Below are 13,411 nucleotides of genomic sequence, written 5' to 3'. Positions count from 1 at the left end.
TTTATCCCACAACAATGATGCATTGTGCTTCTTGAAATGTCCATAAAGTTACTGTTTTGAGATAATCAGTATGTCAAAGAAATGACGGATAAAACATCTATTTAGTCGAAGCAAAACTTTACATCGAAAAGCTGCCAAATGAAATTTTTAGTTTTTTCATACTTTCCTGCAAACGATAACCACCAAACTTGCATAGCAGGAAGATCCTACGAAAAGATAGTGTTAGTGATAAAACTTTGGTTAAGAAAAGTCTTCAATGCTTAAGAAAGGAAAGGGGGCATTTTGGCTAGCAGGGGCGCTTTATAAGACTTTCCCCTACTGAAGAAAACATTGAATCGGCGAAGCAAAACGTGTTGCAAAATCGTTCTGTACCGATTAGAGAGATTGCTGTGTTGTTGGGCATCTCTTATGGATCAGCCGAACACATTTTAACTAATGTTTTGGGTTTGAAACGCGTCGCTTCTCGGCTGGTGCCAAAAAAGCTGAATTTCATTCAAAAACAGCGTCGTGTTGATGTGGTTGTGTCACAGTTTTTGGCCAAAAACTTAACCAATATCATCAACCAGGCCCCGTGTGACTTTTTCCTCTTCCCTAGACTCAAATTGCCATTGCGGGGAACGCGTTTCGAGACCATAGGGACCATAAAAGAGAATTCGCTGCGCGAACTAAAGGCCATATTTTCGGCGGCCAATAAAACTTGTATGGAAAATTGGATCAAGCGTTGGCATGCATGTATTGCCGCAGGAGGAGAGTACTTTGAAGGCGATAATAAAGAAATTTATTGAAAATTGAAATTTTGCGTATTTTAATAAAATTCCGGTTCTTTTTTGATCATAAGGTATATTGGGAAAATGATGCTAAAAACAATTTGATGGCAAGGCACAAATCTCCAAATATCAAGGGGAACGTGCCATTTGAGCCAGTTTGTTCTGATTCCTGATATGATCCCATACAGAAGTTTTAACTTTTGTTTGCATAGGACTTCCGGTTCCGGAGTTATGGGGTAAAATGAGCAAAAAAATTAAAATATTTGTACCAATTTTTCTCAAAGATGGTGTGATCGATTTTCACAAACTTAGATTTAAATTAAAAGTTTTATGATTATATGCAAAACTTCTGAATTTCATTTGTATCAGACTTCCGGTTTCGGAATTACAGGGTAATGTGTTTGAAAATTTTATACCATAACTTAAATGGGCGAAACCAACACTCGAAAAAATTCTAAAATACTCCACTCGATAGGCATTGTATTGTAGTAGACATGTAAAAAAACTGATTCGGGCTATCATGGCTCCCGGTTTCCGATTTCGGAGGCACCGGAAATAGTGGTCATATTTCCCCAAATGAATCTCATTCACTTTTCTCAGCGATGGTTTTGCTGATTTTCACAAACTTTGATTCAAATTAAAGGTCCTGTGGTCTTGTATGGAATTCCTGAATTTTATCCGGATCCGATTTCATGTTCCGGAATTATAGGGTGAAGTGTGTTTAATATTTTATACAATCACTTTACCCTTAACGCTCAGAGGAAATATATTTCCCTTCTATAAAAATCAGTATAGATTCTTCAATTACTAATAAATCGATGTTTTTTTTACTGAACGTTAAAGAAAACTTTTTCTTCAAGGCGACAAATGTGTTTCTGAGCGAATAAGTAAAAAGAACTATCAATCTTCATTGCACTAAAATGTTAGTGCAAAAAATAGAACACATAATAAATGTGTTATGTGCAACGTCCACAAGTACATGAAATCGTTTCGTAGAATGCCATAACTAACTATTTATTTTACTATTCTGATAATTAAAGCAATAAATTAAATTACGGTATAATAAACCCAACTCTTCTTTTATTTATTTTTAAGAATCATAGGGAAAAATATTTCCCATGAAATTATAGGAAACTTATGCACCCTGCTATGTTTTTCTGGTGATATTCTCTTAATTTACACCCCCAATAGCTAAAATATTGTCTTGTACTGAAATATTTTGCCCTGCACATCGAAATATTTCGTCCTGCACGTGAAACAAATGTTCTAAATCAACATCAACACTGCTCCAATCGGTAATCATTATCAGTAGACGACCAAACAAAGCGATTCCGGTTATTCCTTCAAGAATCGAAGAAGTGTTTTTGTTTTTAATGTGAAACAAGCTTTTGAACAAAAGAATACACAGATCATATGTTATAAATTTACTCATGGTTACCTTCCTTCTAGACGTAGTCGTTTCGAATCGAATTGGAGTCTTCATTCATGCAACGAAAATGGTTGGTCACACTGAGGACACGTGCGTAGTTTCATCCCAATCGGAGTGTTCGAGGTCCGATGACTTGCTAACCATTTCTGGCTATGCTCGCTTTTGATAAAGAGTGTTACGACATAAAATTGGTAAACTTTTACTTGACATCTGTTTTCGTCGTGCTCTAAAAATCGACAATTGAAATTCGTTTTTCAGATAGCGAAGCAAAATGGAACAACGAATCAAAATTTTACTCGTGCATCGCAAAAATTCAAGATACTCACACGCCCAACTGTGCATAACTGTTGAAAGTAAACAAATCAACTTTCGTCAACGTGATAAACGTATTCGGAAAAAGTTTATCTTCAGCCATAATGTCCAGATCGAAAAAGAAATCGACAACCAGAGGTAGCAAAAATGTCGAAAAGAGTGTCCAGCGGTTTCTAGCGGAACTTCTCCATCCAAGGTGTAGCTAGCAAACCAGGAGTGTCCCATCGAATGGTCAGGCAAGAGTTGTCCTTTTATCCACACAAGATTGTCATCCCACAGCAGTTGAAACCGGTGGGCTAGCGAATGGTTTCCAGTAGCACTGATTTTCCTTGGCCACCATGATCGCCGGACTTATCGATCTGTGACTTCTATTTATGGGGTTTAGGAAGCACAGTTTTCATTAACTAGCCTTGGATCGTCTGCGGGACAACATTTACCGTTTAATATATCGAAATTAATACCGACACATTGAAAAAAGTGCCCAATATTTTTTTAAAACGGCTTGAAAATTGCATATCAAGTGACAAAAATCATTTGTCATATACTGTTTTTAAATAATAAACGGTTGTAAACCTTCATTCTTCTACTTTCATTACTGGTTAGTTTTTTTGTCTAACAGTTCGGAACTTTTGTCAGTATACATAATAAATGTGCCAGGTTCCTTTGCGCAACCCTGTATTATGCAAAAACGTCATTTCACGAGGTAGGCTCGTTAAATTTATTACGTTCTTTGGAATTCGCTTCGTGAATAAAGATTTATGTCAGGCAAGGGCTCAGGCCTATCGATCGACAACATTTTGTATCGACAACAATACGTGTTGTTACGGTGAAGCCCACATTACACTGTGATAGGGCTCTTGTACCAATTGTCATCTCATTAGTAGAGATCATGTTATTTTGCCGATTAATAGACTTTCAACCAAAGAAATGAGGTAAAATCAAAAACAATATTTTTGCAACGGTTCTAATAAGTAACACTGCATAAAAAAACCTATTTTAATCCACCTAGTGGTGTAATGATGCCTTTCTCATATTACTCATTACATCATAAATATAACCGTGGAATTCGCAAAAACAACTGTTTATTGAATAGGAATAGGATAGTTTGTTCGGATCTAATCTCACAAACTCTATAAATCCTGTTTAATCTGTTGTTTCAGAACCGAAAGTAGTATCCACAACAAATTAAGGAATTCCGTATGAAACTGTAAGACTTTTCTTTTGAATTCCAATTCTCCCGAAACCGGATTCAGATGAACGGAATAGCCGAAGTTGGTTCGTTTGCTACCAACAAATATGACCTACAAATTGGAACAGTTTTGAACGTAGTTAAACTTATACTTACTATCTCATACTCTATTTCGTTTAAACCAATTAAACTAAATCTAACGAAACGAACCTGCGTTTCTGTTACTACTGCGTGCTAAACAGCATGAAACATGTAGTAGGATTGTTATTATTATTATTGACATCACTACACAACGTGTACGAAATAGAACAAAGCACGCCATGTTCGTTTTGTGTTTTTTTCTTCTTTCGGTGTTGTACATATTGTCACTCTATACGGCGATTTGAAAACTTTGACACTCATCGCCCTGTAACTGCGGAACCGGAAGTCGGATCCGGATGAAATTTCACAGTAGGTTTAAAGACAGTATGAACTTTAATTCAAATCAAGATTTGTGAAAATCGGTTCAAGCATCGCAGAGAAATCAAAGTGAATTTAGTTTTAGGAGTTTTTCTTCTCCACTTTCGGTGCTCTCGGAACAGGAAAAGAGGGGACCAGTAGTGCCAAATTAAGTTTTTATGCCCACAAACTAACAAGCTCTGCAAACTAAAAGAATTTATCAGACAGTTTTATGGGATTCGTAAATGTTTTTAACCATCGTTCGTGGAATAATACTAATAAAATTGGTAATTTTCCACTTATCACACTTTAGTTCCGGAACCGGAAGTGGGATCCAGATAAAATGTTCCACAAATTTTTAGGATATTATAAGACCTTTCAATTGAATCTAAGTTTGCGAAAATCGGTTGAGTTGTTCCAGAGATAATTGAGTGTGAACTTTTTCTCAAATTTTCACATATTACCATATAACTCCGGAACCGGAAGTCACATTCAAACGAAATTTAATAGCAAGCTATGGGACCATAATACCTTTTATTTGAATCTTAGTTTGTGAAAATCGGTTCAGCCATCTCTGAAAAAAGTGAGTGCATATTTTTTTCACTTTTTTGGTACATATCATCCTATATCTCCGGAACCGGAAGTCGGATCGGAATGAAATTCAATAGCAGGCTATGGGACTATGAGACCTTTCATTTGAATCTTTGTTTGTGAAAATCGGTTTAGCCATCCCTGAGAAAAGTTAGTGCATGTTTTTGTTACATACACACACACATACACACACACGGACGGACGGACACACACACACACAGACATTTGCTCAGTTCGTCGAGCTGAGTCGAATGGTATATGACATTCGGCCCTCCGGGCCTCGATTAAAAAGTCGATTTTCACAGTGATTGCATAGCCTTTCTATATGAGAAAGGCAAAACATCGTCGGTTGCATCAACACTCCTAATACCAAGCCTAAAAAGGTTACGCGAAGCACCAAGCCTCAAAAAAAGTTGGAACGGTAACTTTGAGTTATCATAGCTCAGTTGTTACTTGACCAATTTCGATAAATTTTTCACCCTCGAATTTTGTGAAGTTTGTAGATTATTTTAAGTATATCATTATTGACGATCGTTTAGGAAAAACTAATGAAAATCTGATTTATCTCGTTCCAAGTTTTTTTTTCGAGCTCAAAATGAGCCCTATCTGCATTCATGCGGCACCTGCATCGCGAATCGGATATTAAGAACTTCAACTTTACCGAGTAATAACTTTGTTGTTAGTCAACCGATCTTCAAAATTTGTTCACCATTGGAAAGGTACTACTTCCACAAATAAAATGCACTGAAAAAAACGAAAAATAGGGTTGTCTACCCAAAGTTTTAATGAAAACTGTAGATAGATGACCTAAGAAAAGATGAGACTTTTTACAATGATCGTAAATATCTCAAAATTCAAAGCGATGACCTATATATTTTTACACATCATTCGATTGCTAGTGATACCAGCTATAATTTTCGCTCGACTACCATTCCTGCACAATCAAAAGAAAACATTAAACATTCGATGAATTTATAATTATATATGAATTTTTCATTTTTTTTCACATGTTTGTATATACCACAAAAATTAAAGCGATGACATGTACATTTTTTTGATTCAGAATATTGGAATCATTACCAGAAACAATGTATTGATGACCAAAATTCTATATCCGTTCAAAGAATCTCAAGAAATTTGGTACAAATACAGAGAATTTTTATTATTTAGAAAATTTTGCCAAACAAAATCAAATCAAATCTTTTAAAATTTATGACTGTTGTAGCTTCTAATAATATTGTAGCACTAGTGCGATAAAACGAACATTCGACCTAGGCGCCGAACCCGTTTACTACCTGCGCACTATCACCAGCGCGCATCAACACTTATCACAAGTGAGATGATCCGGATGCTGCCTACCGAGTCAGTTCTATTCCGCATGTCTACCTATAAGGTTCAGTTAGAATAAATGTGCTGGTTTGTTCACGTTTAGTTTTGCGCTTTATTGAAATGACTTAGTGAGCGGACACATCACATAGTCCAGATAATTAAAACTGTTCAGAACGCCTTGCATGAATCCGTTTGCGTTCACCCATCAAATTCAGCTTCTGCGTTCAATCCGGCCACAAACAATGACATATATATTTTTATTATTTTAGTTGGAAATTTATTATAAACAAAATTTAAAAAAAAAACTGAACCTTGGATTTCACTGAAAATTTCAAAATTTTTAACCTAAATAACCTAAAACTCTAAAAATAGTTATATTTTTGTATTGGACAAACGATCTAAACAATTTTTATGCACAACCCAAACGCAATTGATAACTACTAAAATTCAGATTTTGTTGTAGGTTTGCCGTAGAAATTTAAAAAAATAGGTAAAAGATCGGAAATTTTAAAATTTCCGAGTTAAATTGCATTGCACATTGGTCCGGATCCACAATTTAGGGGGACAAAAACATTTGTGGCTTAACCTTATACTTTAGAGCTATGATGTCTTCAAAACAAATGATCAGTGAAGATAAGCCATATGTCGATGTACATGGTATTAGGGTGGTTCTTATTATTAAGGTGATCCAAAACTTATTTTCCGGATGTATTGAGATAGAGGACTGCATTCTTCGGCAAAATTGTAGATAAACTTATATCGAGCAGCTTTGCTAAGGACACCATAGTAGTATCTGCAACGGTGTTAGTGTTACAGCTATTTTTAAAGAGCAAGTTAGTGTGTTCCTCCAAAAATAAGATTTTTTGCTCTAGCATTTATACTTTTCTCTTTTCGTATAGGTACCTTTGAACATCTTTTAGAGTTTGTTAAAACCAAAAGCGTATTCAGGTAGCGTTTTCTGGACCGAAATTATGAGAAAAACTAGTTCAAAAACAGGTTAGTTTTAAACTGCTATATCTAACATTGAGGCAAACGAAAAAAAATCCGTTTCTTGTATTTGACAGAAAATATTTTCGAGCATGTTTATAATAAAAGGCGGAGGAGATATTTTTAAAATTTTTTTTAAACTATGTTCGTACATTGGGTTTTTTCATTGGAAAATATTCGTATCATGTAAGTCATTTATTAGCTATATATGAAAATAAGCTATTTTTGCCTTCTAAAGTGTCAAATTAATTCAAGTGCAGATTCGGGAAGAAGTCATTCTGCATCCTTCGGGGTATGCAGAATGGTGTCGCTTTTGTAAAATCTCTAAGGTCTCTCGGTGGTTGGAGTCAACCGTGAATTTTGGCACCTGCAGATCGTTCAGCATCCTTTCGGGGATGCAGGACGATTTATTTCTTTATGTTTTGTGCTGTTTTCCCACCTCACTCAATTCCCAATTTCCTTCCATATTCCTTTTATCCTTCCCTTCCCATCAGGAAGTTGATGAGAAGCTACGCAAGGCACGAATCTTCAAATAACTAGGGGAACATGCCACTTGAGCCAATTAGTTCTCATAACATAGGTGCAGGGTTTCATTCAGTAAAAAGCCTTCAAACGAAGAGGTTGTTTTTCGAGACGAAGACAACTGTAAGCTGCAAATAGATTGGTTGGTTGGTGCTAATCGCAAAGGCTGCTGCAAAGCCAATATTCGGGGCGATTCCAGTTTCATAAGTACCTGAAATAGTGGAACTCACTTCACTGAGAAAGATGGCCTAACCGATTTGAGAACTGTTTCATTTTGTAGGTTACACTAGTTCATGCACTAGCTTTCATGTTTTTCAAAAATCAAACAAAACTGTTTGAAGAATGCATTTTTTATATGAGAATAAGAGAGATATGAGAAAGGCATCATTACACAACTAGGTGGATAAAAACTAATTTTGCTTAATTTCGTGTGATTTTTTTTTTGCTAAATTCAGAATTCTACTTTTTCTGTTTTCTTGTTTACTAATAGAAAATTCAAATAATTTTCGAATTCTATACATTCCGAAATAATTCTAAGTTTGTGATATTTAAATTTTTATATTCTATCGATCATAGTTGATGTTGATTAGGATAGCGGAAAATTTAAGATATATGTTTTTGTTCTTAATTGCTTGTAAAACAAAAATCAAGCAATAATTTTTAATTTTAGTTGGTTTCTTTTGCCATGGGTTAGTATATGAAATTCATATAATTTTTCGTTCTTTTTCTTATTGTACAAAGCCATTTAAATAATTTAAAATTTTGTGTTGTCACAAAATTTATTTTATTAATAGAAACAACAGAAACATTCTCTTTGAAACAGATGAAATCAAAACGGATTCCAATATTTTCACTTTGATTTGCAGAAACGTTGGAACGCAATATATATCAGAAATTTTGAAATTTCCGATCTTCTACCGATTTTTTGAGATTTTACGGAAAACCTAATTTTATTAGTTATCAATTCCGTTTGGGTTGTGCATAAAAATTGATTAGATCTATTGTCCAATACAAAAACATAATTATTTTCAGAGTTTAGGTATATTTACCAAAATTTTTAAGATTTCCAGTGAAATCCAAGTTTCAGTTTTTTTGTAAATTTTGTTCATAATAAATTTCCAACTAAAATAATAAAAATATATATGTCATAAAATTTCACAAAGTTTTGATTTGTTTTTTTTTTTGGCAAAATTTTCCCGATAATAGACATTCTCTGTATTTGTACTAAATTTCTTGAGATTCTTTGAACGGATATATCATTTTGATCATCAATACATTGTTTCTGGTAATGAATTCAATATTTTGAATCAAAAAAATGTACATGTCATCGCTTTAATTTTTGTGGTATATACAAACATGTGAAAAAAAAAATGAAAAATTCATATATATTTATAAATTCATCGATTGTTTAATGTTTTCTTTTGATTGTGCAGGAATGGTAGTTGAGCGAAAATTGTAGCTGGTATCAGTAGCAATCGAATGATGTATAAAAATATATAGGTCATCGCTTTGAATTTCGAGATATTTACGATCATTGTAAAAAGTCTCACCTTTTCTTAGGTCATCTATCTACAGTTTTCATTAAAACTTTGGGTAGACAACCCTATTTTTCGTTTTTTTCAGTGCATTTTATTTGTGGAAGTAGTACCTTTCCAATGGTGAACAAATTTTGAAGATCGGTTGACTAACAACAAAGTTATGACTCGGTAAAGTTGAAGTATTCAATGTTTTCTATGCGACATTTATGCCAAAGGAAAGAAAATTGGAAAGCAGATAGGGCATATTGGGCGCGTGAAAAAAACTTGGAACGGGAAAAATCAATTTTGTATTGGTTTTCCTTTACCAATCGTCTGCTACAAAGTATTGGAATCAATCTACGAACTTCACAAAATTCGAGGGTGTAAAATTTATTGAGATTCGTTGAAAAACAGCTGAGCTATGACAGCTCAAAGTTACCGTTCCAACTTTTTTTGAGGTTTGGTATTTGGAGTGTTAATTTGTTGTGTTTTGATCGCTTCGTATTATGTTCGGCCGTCCGGACAATAACTCTCGCTCGGTCTTTACCTCTCGAATTCATGATGTTTCGGAGTTGTTCTTTTCTTGATGAGATTAAACACATTACAATACATCAAGTGGCAAGTGATTATTTCCGGTATAATTTTGTGTTGCTAAACTTCAAAATTTACAAGTATCTGTTGCCACCCAAAAGAAAACAATTATAACCCTGGCAAACTCCTCAAATCAGAAACAGAAACGAAATAACAGTTTGAGAAATATTATGGGGCTGTTGATCCTGTAGATTACACCGTAAGATAGGGGTTTTTAGAGTTACGAGATGGTCAAAACTCCACTGCCGATAATGCACGCAGCGGCAGGTCCTACGAAGCAGAACAGAGTCAAAACCACATAAAACGGAGGATGTAACCGAGGTAAAATAAATGACAATAAATGACAATAATAATAATAATAATAATAATAATAATAATAATAATAATAATAATAATAATAATAATAATAATAATAATAATAATAATAATAATAATAATAATAATAATAATAATAATAATAATAATAATAATAATAATAATAATTATAATAATAATACACAAATTACATAAAACAGTAGTTTAGTTTTTGAAGCTATATACGTTACGAATTTTTTTAAGGTCTATCTGAATCAACCTTAAGCTCATGCGCTTCTTCGGGCTAGAGAAACTCTCTGACCCTGTTTGGGGGATTGAGAATCGGTCCCAGGCAGGTTGCGTGAAAGGCATCAACTTATCCATCACTCTATACCCGTCCCCAATATGGAAATATGATCCTTTTGGTCAAGCGTTTCACTCGATATTATCGTGAAATGGGAAGCGTTACGTTAAATTAAAGAAGCTAGAAAGCGTTGCATACGAAAATTTTCTTAAATCGAGGTTATACTTGATTTCGACTGGGGTGATAATCGTTTAAAAATAGGAAAACGACTGTCTCAATTTTATAATACAAAGTTTTGTATTATAAGACCTAGACAGCCGTTTTTCTGTTTTCCACTTAAATCGAGAGTTAAAAAGTTATTTTATGGAAACTATTGTCGTTTTTCATTGAGAACAGTCGTGGAGTGTTTTGCTCGATTCGTGCACTTTTCGTGTAGTCGGGCAATCAAAACAGGTGCACTGTGTTTCATTGATTTGCACCGCACGAAAAAAATGCACTTTCGGGGCATTTCGCGGGCAACTATTTTGCACCCGTTTTCTTTTCCGAGCAGCATGCGTGCAAACCAAACTTTACAAAATAGTTTCATTGATCGGTTGTCAGGGCAAAACACTGGCACCGAGCGAGTGGAATCAATGAAAAACGACATATGTATGTTAAAAATAGTTATAGAGGTTAGTAGTGTTATACACGTGGCTGTTTTGTAAGTTATAAGTGTTACGAAGCGTTGCATACGTTACTTTTTTGTAAGTTTTAGACTTTATGACTTTTAATAAGCGTTACGAAGCGTTACTTTTTTGTAAATTATAGACGTTACATGCGTTATTTTTTTAAGAGTTATAAACGCTATGAAACGTTACATGCGTTATTTTTTGTATGTTATAGGCGTTACGAAGCGTTACCTTTTGGAAGTTACAGGTATTTCGAAGCGTTACTTTTTGTAAGTTACAGCAGTTTCGAAACGTGGCTGGTATTACTCTGTATAAGCTTTTGGCGTTACGAAGTGTTACATGCGTTAGTTTTTTGGTGAGTAATAGGAGCTAGGTGCGTTACTATTTTGTTAGCGTGGCGTTACAAAGTTCACTTTTTTGTAAGTTATAGGCGTTACGAAGCGTTACTTTTTGTAAGTTATAGGTGTTATAAAGGGATACCTGCGTTACTTTTCTTTAGTTATGAACGTTACGAAGCGTTGCATGCATTACTTTTCTGTAAGTTATAGGCGTTACAAAGCGTTACATGCGTTACTTTTTGTAAGTTATAGGTAGTAACGAAGTAGTACTTTTTTTAAAAATTATAGACGTTATGAAACGTTACATACGTTATTTTTGTATGTTGTAGGCGTTACGAAGCGTTACATGGGTTACTTTTTAATATTGTTGGGTGTTACGAACCGTTACACGCGTTACTTTTTGTGAGTATTTGGAGTTACGAAGCGTTACATGCGTTATTTTTTATAAATTATAAACGTTATGAAGCGTTACAAGCGTTTCACGCTTGTATGTTTTAAGTGTTACGAAGTGTTACCTTTTGAAAGTTACAGGTATTTCGAAGCGTTACTTTTTGTAAGTTACAGGAGTTTCGAAACGTGGCTAGTGTTACTCTGTTTAAGTTTTTGGTGTTACGAAGTGTTACATGCGTTAGTTTTCTTGTGAGTTATAGGAGTTAGGTGCGTTAGTCTTTTGTGGACGTGGCGTTACAAAGTCTACATGTGTTACTTTTTGTAGGTTAGAGGCGTTACAAAATGTTACATTCGTTATTTTAATTATGTTTTAGGCGTTACGAAACATTACATGCGTTACTCTTTCGTATGTTATAGGCGTTACAAATTGTTAGATGCGTAACTTTTTTGTAAGTTTTAGATGTCACGATACGTTACATGTGTTACGTTTTTCAACGATACAACCATTACGAGACGTTACATCCGGTATACTTTTGTAACTTTTGTGTATTACGAAGCGTTATACCCTACTTTTTGTAAGTTATTGGTATTAAAAAGTGTTTGACATCCCAATTTTACCACATTGCAGAGTCATTTATTTGTTAAATCTATTCGAATTATCAAAATTATGAAAGGATTAGAAATGATCCTACAACGATATGGAATACACTGATCAAAATTAGCACGACGTCATATCTTATCGAAATGAAAACTTATATCTAATTTTGATGGGAAATGAGCATATATATTATTGCACAAATTTCCATAGCTTTTATTCCCGTTACAAAAACTTCTTCTTGTATCTTCTGCATGGTAAAATTTGAAGGTGAATTAATTGTTTTATTCTATCCATAAAGGAATCGTTAGTTTTTTTCTTGATATGAGAGTATTCAGTAAATTGAAATGTTATTTCACGAGATTCAACGGTGGGGAAAATATTATGGGGCTGTTGATCCTGTAGAATACACCGTGAGATAGAGGTTTTTTGAGTTACGAGATGGCCAAAACTCTACTGCCGATAATGCATGCAGCGGCCGGTCCTATGAAGTAGAATGCAATTTAGATTCTGTAGATGAGAAAGATTTCCTGCCGCTGGATCCCGCACATACTTGCTTAAAACTAGAAAGACGAACGCAAGCGCACTTCGAGTACATGTTTGGCTGAATCCATTATTATACGCCAGAGAACAGAATGATTATCCAACAATTATTCAACTGAAGCCAACAAGAGTGTTTCGAAGGACGTTTCAATGGGACAGAAAGATCACAATGTTGGTTTTTTGGGATCGACATAGTATACTTTTGGAGGAATACCGTATATGACCTATAAATTGAGAAGATGTTTTCCGTTCTTCACAAAACGGCTGTGCTACTCTATAAAGTGCCCCTCCCGAAACGAAATCCTGGGTACGGGCCTGAAACCAATCCTTTCAAATAAAAACAATATAAATCATAGTGTGATTAAAATTTTAAAATTGTATAAACGGAAAAACGATGGTGAATTCTGTAGTAGCGAACATTGCTCCTGTGTTTATTAAATCTTCTCTTAACTATTGTGCGATGGGAAAAGCGCACTTTTATTTAAAATTTCTCAATTAGTGCATTCACACATGACCAACGTCAAATTGCTTCGTGACGTTCCAATTCGAAACTGATAGACAGAACGTATGAATCGGGGTTCATGCCAACAATTTCGCCCTTAACCCC

At 34.6% G+C, this 13,411-nt stretch overlaps 1 protein-coding gene across 5 annotated transcripts in view; it reads right to left on the bottom strand.

Moving 5' to 3' along the window:
• LOC131432595 (furin-like protease 2) overlaps positions 1-13,411 on the bottom strand; it is a 967,327-nt gene that overhangs the window by 24,997 nt on the left and 928,919 nt on the right. The window lies entirely within an intron of this gene.

Source organism: Malaya genurostris, chromosome 2, assembly GCF_030247185.1.
Source record: "Malaya genurostris strain Urasoe2022 chromosome 2, Malgen_1.1, whole genome shotgun sequence".
Lineage (NCBI taxonomy): Eukaryota > Metazoa > Arthropoda > Insecta > Diptera > Culicidae > Malaya > Malaya genurostris.
This window is presented reverse-complemented; position numbering and strand designations above follow the sequence as displayed.